The sequence below is a fragment of the Mustela nivalis genome (genome assembly GCF_964662115.1).
Source record: "Mustela nivalis genome assembly, chromosome: 16".
Classification (NCBI taxonomy): Eukaryota; Metazoa; Chordata; class Mammalia; order Carnivora; family Mustelidae; genus Mustela; species Mustela nivalis.
Window position 1 is genome coordinate 8,739,242 of NC_139035.1, and position 6,222 is coordinate 8,745,463.

Genomic DNA, 6,222 nt, shown 5'->3' on the forward strand with positions numbered 1-6,222 from the left:
GTGGTTTTCTATCCCTTACCTGCAGATCTGAATGTTCTTGTGGTCACCATGTCAGGTGATGAAAAGTACTCTCTACACTGGATGCACACCTGACACTTGTATCACTCAATTCTGTGAGACCATGGAGTTTCTGGATTCTTCCAAGTTATTCAAATGACTCACATCCATGAAGGCGGTAAATATGTTGGGCAAGAACACCATCAGAAACATCTTTGTCAGCAGGGAGCAGAAGTTTTATTAATTAAAATGTTCTGAGAAGGTACAGGGTGCACTCCCGACGAGTCATCACACTATTTTAATCCTAATTAAGGATGTTCCCTCTTGGCATCTTGGAACGTAGAGAATTAGAATTTTAAAAGTCTGTGGCATTTCTAGAAGTTGGGTCAGCAGACTCAGACCAATCCCTTATGTCAGGAACTGGGGATAGTTTGAGAGAGGGTTACCATTTTAGGCAATCAATATTTATCTAGTCTCCTTTCCATGTTCAGAGAAAGTTATGGAAAGGCAAGGGATGAAGAGATCAGAAAAAACTAAATTTTGTGTGTTGGGGCTAAGGAATTGGGACAGTGAGAAACAATCACTTACCCTAGAAGGCAAAAGTGTGATTGAGCGGAGGATATTCGAGCTGTATGGGAATATTGGCCTACTTAGGACTGGTGAGACTAGAGCCTCAGCATACACATCCTTGTCTGGGAAGAAATGATGTCACCAGCATTTTTAGCCTAAAACCTAAACAAAGTCATTTGCATATGGTAATCTGATAGTTCTCTGTGGAAGCTCAGTGCTTCTGTGTAGATTTTGAAACCTCATAATGCTGTTGAGACATTTCCTCACTGGACCTCATCACGTGTGTAGACCGAGTACAGATCTTTGGGCGTGATCACAAGCCATTTTATTTGCTATCAAGAACTCTATTATTAATGCTTTGAAGGACCAGTGAATACTTGCGACTTTCGTCATTGGGAAGCAGTGGTTAAGCGATCCAAGCTGGATAAACAGGAGGTAGATGCTGTCCTCTGGACCTCACATTCCTGGAAGAGCATCGGTTTTCAAAGGACAGACTTGACTCTGAGCTCATCCTCCATCTCAAGAACAATCGGAGAGGAAAGAATCTGGTTTAATGTTTGGAGATTCAGTGTTAGGGCTCCTTAAAAAGAAAAAAAAAGAAAAAGGAAAAAGAAAAGAAGAAAGAAAAAAAAGAGCTTTCCCAAATGAGAAAAGAAAAGAGAAAAACACTATATTTTTTGCATTGCAGTGGTGTCGAAGATTGAAGTTGTGAGGATGAAAATACCTTTTTTTTTTTTCAACCTTAAAGATGAGAGCGCATTCTTGCCCCAAGAATGGTTTGTGTTGGCATGGGTAGAATTGACATTTGAGAGAGGAGAAAGCTGGCTTCTGGCCAGAGGGCAAAGCTCCTGACCTTGCTTCGTTCTACCGGGAGGCGGTCAGGGCCATCGGCACGGCCCTACAGCCCGCGTGCACCCTTGGTTAAAACTCTGCAGAGCAGAACCCAGAAAACAGGAGAGTGGCCCTCATCAACCCGCATGTGTGACTTTGCCGATTAAAAGACCAATAAACAGGCAGCTTAATAGAACATTATGCCATAGATTACTCTAATCGGCTCGACATATTGATTGTTGAGCATTTCCCATTTGTTTATCAGAACAAAGTTACTCTTTTTTAATTACCTTGCCAATTTATTGTTGTGTTTGGGGGCTTCTGCAATGTTTTCTTCGATAGAGTTTCACGTTGCAGGCAACGGCCTACCACAATTAGCGCTGCGTTGGTGGGAGAGCACGGCTTTCGTCTGGTCAAGATGACATGGACCAACTTCACGCTGTTCAAGAAAGTTGGGGTGGCCAAAAAGATGGGTAGGGAGACGTCAAAGTGTTGCAATGGGGATTTTTGCCTGGATTCAATCTAAATACATCTCAAAAAATTGTAAAATAGAATCTACCAGCTAAAACTAATGAGCACAAAACTGCATTGATTTGGCCCAGGGTGGACAAATAGAACATCTGGCATATTTGGCACCAATGACACAGCTGGCATTGTTGGAAACGTTTCTGCAGAAGGTACAGATGCAGAAATGGGAGAATTGGTACAAACAGTGCAGATGGAACAGTTGGAACAGATGACAGTGGGCAGAGCTGGCAATGCTGGCACAGGTGTCGTAACCTCAGCAGCTGGCACAAGTTGTGACAATCCTGGGATTTCTTAGTACAAGGCACATGTTCATTTTGGCTTTGGCTGCAAAGAGATAAGAGCATTTTATAATTAGTAAATGTGCCATTTAAAAAAGAACTTTTTTTTCCCCCTCCATCCTTAAGGACATCTACCTCCAACTGTTAAAGCTTGGAATATAGAGCATTTTTGCAAATTAGAATTTCCCCGAGAAAGCCATAATTGATAAATACAGATTTCATAGAAGAGGCAATTAGATATTTTTGTTCCGACAGAGGGAAAATTCATGAATGGAATTTCTTCACAGGAGTTTTGTGAGAAACAAAGGTCAGACTTTGGGAGCTACGAGTACACTTTGGATTTAAGCCGAAGTTTGTCATCAAATTAGCTGCTGTGTGTTTCTGAAATGTAGGGACCGTTCCCCAGTTATAGGAAATTTCCTGTAGAATCACGCTTGAAGACATGGTACGGAATTGGAAACCGGTCTACAGAACAGGTTGGGAAAACAGAAAAAAAAAAAATGCTGGAATACATAATATGGAGAAATCATGAATTGCCACTTTCAAATACCAATGGGACTTGGCTCTAATTTCATTTAAAATGCTATAATTTGGGCTTGAATTAAAAATACAATATAATATAATCTTCTGGGCAATGACATTTAATACCAGATGAAAAGTTGAGAGAACAAAGCAACTTGTTAGTCAGTGGCTAGAAATATCACGTTGTCTTCTTATATTTTTGTTGTAACAAAAGCTTTTTCATATTATGGAAAAGCCAAAAAGTCTTATTTAATTATGAAATAATAACCACATAACAAAGAATTAGATAGTGGATCCTTAAATTTATATGAATATTCTTTTGAACATACTTGGTGCTCTATACATTCCCGATGAGGAAACAAACAGAGAGGTCTAAGTAATACCAATATTCGGAATTTTTAAAAATCACTAATCACCCTCTGTATTAATGACATATCTTCCATTAGAAAGAAACAAAGTGAGCCAGGTCTCAGTCCTCCTTAAAGCCTCAAACTCAACACATACCTGTTAGCCAACTTCCTCCCCGCCAGGGAAATCAGGTGCAAAAGAGGAGTTGGATGTTATGTACTCCGTGTCCTCAAGTAAACCCAACATTCTTCAGGTTTTCCAGTTTATACTGAATTAAAACCAACATAATAAATCATCATCTCATCGTCGTCAATGCAACACCATGAATGTTTTGGGTTTCGAGACTTTCGGGAAATAGCTACAGTAAGAGTGAATTATTTCAAACTAGATATCAAGTTCTTGACCATGAAAAACATACTGTCTTTGTTTCCAGATGACCCTTGCATATTGTTACCTAATTAAAAAAAAAATACCCCACAGCTGTTGAGAGTCATTTAAGCATATTTGATTTCAATTTCTCCATTCTCTCTACTTGGTTCTAACCTCATGTTGAACCCAACTACACTATGCTTATTATTCCAAACTTTAATTCAATCCCTTAACATTAGTGCATTTCTTGACTGAGATGACAAAAAGATGTTTCTGCTTCAAACAGATAGAATACCTTAATTTGTTAACTGCACTTTGGTGACGGAGAGCAACGAAGGGAGGAAGGGGTAAGAGAGCTTACTGTTCTCTCCGGGCACAGAGACCATGACGGATGAATCACGGGCCGAGCAGGCTGGAAAAGTCCATCTTTTACCTCCTCACCTGGTTTGAAACCCTGCTTCGTGGCTGAGCCTCGGATGAACTTGGCTTCTCGTCAAAAAACGCCGTATGAAAAACGATCAGTTCAGGAGGGGAACACATAGGGGCAGTTCCAGGTTCTGGCGTCCGTCGGGTCGGCAGGCGTGTTCCTGAAGGAAGAGGATGTGGGTGAGTCATTCCACTGAGCCTCTGCCTTCTTCAGGAATTAAATGAAAATCAAACATGAAAGACGCAATCTGTTGCAGCAATGTGGTTCCTTCATCATTGTCCTAGCCACTGTCTATTTCTAAGCACGTTGAACTTTCCGATGTATTGGCGTCTCATCTTATGTAAATATCCTTTTCCTTCTCTTAGCTCCAAGACATGGGGATGTGCTTTCATTCTACCCTTCAAAGAGCTGCTCCCCGGTGTGCTCCTCCACCATCCCCGGGGCAGCTTCTTCTCTCTGCCCATGGCAGCCCGGGATGCCGTTTTTGCCTCGATTTCTGTTAGAGAGGTGATAAACAAAACCCAAGCATATCCATTTAAGACAAAGCCACTTAGAAACCTGAACAAAAATCCAAGGGAAATTTACATGTTAATTTCAGGCACTGAGGCAGTGTTATATTCAGACGGGATCTCCTTCTACCTTCCCTGCATTGTCCTAAGGGTCCCTAAGTACATGCCAGCCCCAGCTCCTCCCTGGGGGCATGAGTGTCCACTCCCACCCCTAGTGGGGCACCGGCCTTGATCGGGGGAAGACAGAGCTTCCCCACCCCCCGGCCCGCTGCAGAAGGCTGTGCTTGATTGATTGTCGAGAAGCAGCAGCCCACTGTGAAGTGACCCATTCTTGTTAGTCTGTTGGAAGTGGGGAAGGAGGGTAGGAGAGACAGTTAAGAATCAGGTGGGGTGTTTGTTTTTTTTCTTTTGGAAACTGGAGTAGTCTGTATGGATGTTAGTGGGTTATTGTTGGTGACTCGTCCTATAGAACCTACCAGATTTAAGCTGTGGTCGATTCCCCCAAACTATTATGCTGATAACTCTCATTGTGATACACGAATAAACAACTAATTGAAATTTAGATACATTTACTCATGCTTGAAATACATTTTAGTATAAGAAAATTTAAAACTTACAAAATAAGTAGGTAAAATAGGATAACGAACTCTCAGGTGTCCTAGACTTAACGATTATTACTATTTTTGCCAATTTTGTTTCTTCTTCCTCCCTGGCATCTGCTCACACTTTCCCCCTCCTTTTCCTGGAGTATTTTCAAGCAAATTCAGATTGTCATTTCACCCAGAAATACTTTGCTATTATTCATCCCTAAGAGACAAGGGCGACTTTTGGAAACCCAGTGACCAAAAATAACAATATTTCTCCTGATACCCTTTCACCCGTCCCCTGCTTAGCTCAGAGGTGTGTTTATACTGTTAGCTTGTTCGAAGGAGGTCCCAGAGTCCTGATTATGTCTCTTATGTTTATTTTAATCCCTCCCTTTTCATTTCCTTCATAGTTGGATAAACCAGGCTATTTGTTCTCAGGATGTCCTACACTCTGAATTTGATTAGTTACTTTCCTAGAAAGACATTTAACTTGGCTCTCTATCCCTGTGTTTCCTGTACATGGGTGTTTGGTGCTGTGGGCTTGATCAGGTTCAAGGTCAAGCCCTGGGCAGGAAGGCTTCATCGTTGGTGCTGGGTCATTACTTCCTGTTGCATCCTGGAGCATACAGTATCGTCGTCCACTTTTAGTGATGCTAAGTCTGGTCCATGAGCACAGATGCCTATAGTCTTGACATTATATAAGACTATATTCACTAATTCTCAAGCTTCTTTTCATGTATGGATGTCTCAGTGTCTTTGTGTCATCACCAGGGTGGCCTTCAACTGTTAACAAAAAATCTTTGGTATTAATTTTATTAGAGTACTGCCGATGAACAACATCAAGTTTCCACGCACATGCACACACATGCACATGCACACACCTGGCACTTTTCCATAGCATACGTATACATTGTGGGAGTTTAAATCGAAATTATAACATGCTGTGTGTGTCCAAATGCACAGGCCGTTTGCAGGTTGACCAATGAATAACAGTAGATCAGTTCACCGATCAGTTAGCATTTGTAGTAATTAGAGTAATTATTTGTAATTAGAGTAAATATTTGTAGTCTGGTTAATTTCAGCCATATTTGCAACCAACGTGGGTCAACTGTTCATTGGTATGTAACCAGTCTAGTGGTTTCAGGAATGCTGATGCCTAAATGAATATAACCATTGTTATTCTGTTCAATTCTTCATTATTTGGAAATTCATCATTGTGATCGTCAAATATTAGATGATCTCAATGTGGTATGATT

The 6,222-nt window shown here is 41.1% G+C and overlaps 1 long non-coding RNA gene across 1 annotated transcript; it reads right to left on the reverse strand.

Annotated features, from left to right (window-relative positions):
• Positions 1-227: 227 nt before the first annotated feature.
• Positions 228-4,120, reverse strand: LOC309849703. The gene is made up of 3 exons (XR_014303851.1): positions 3,805-4,120; positions 1,689-2,250; positions 228-1,147 (listed from the first exon to the last, which is right to left on the reverse strand). It is a non-coding gene; the product is annotated as an uncharacterized lncRNA (long non-coding RNA).
• Between the last annotated feature and the right edge of the window lie 2,102 nt (positions 4,121-6,222).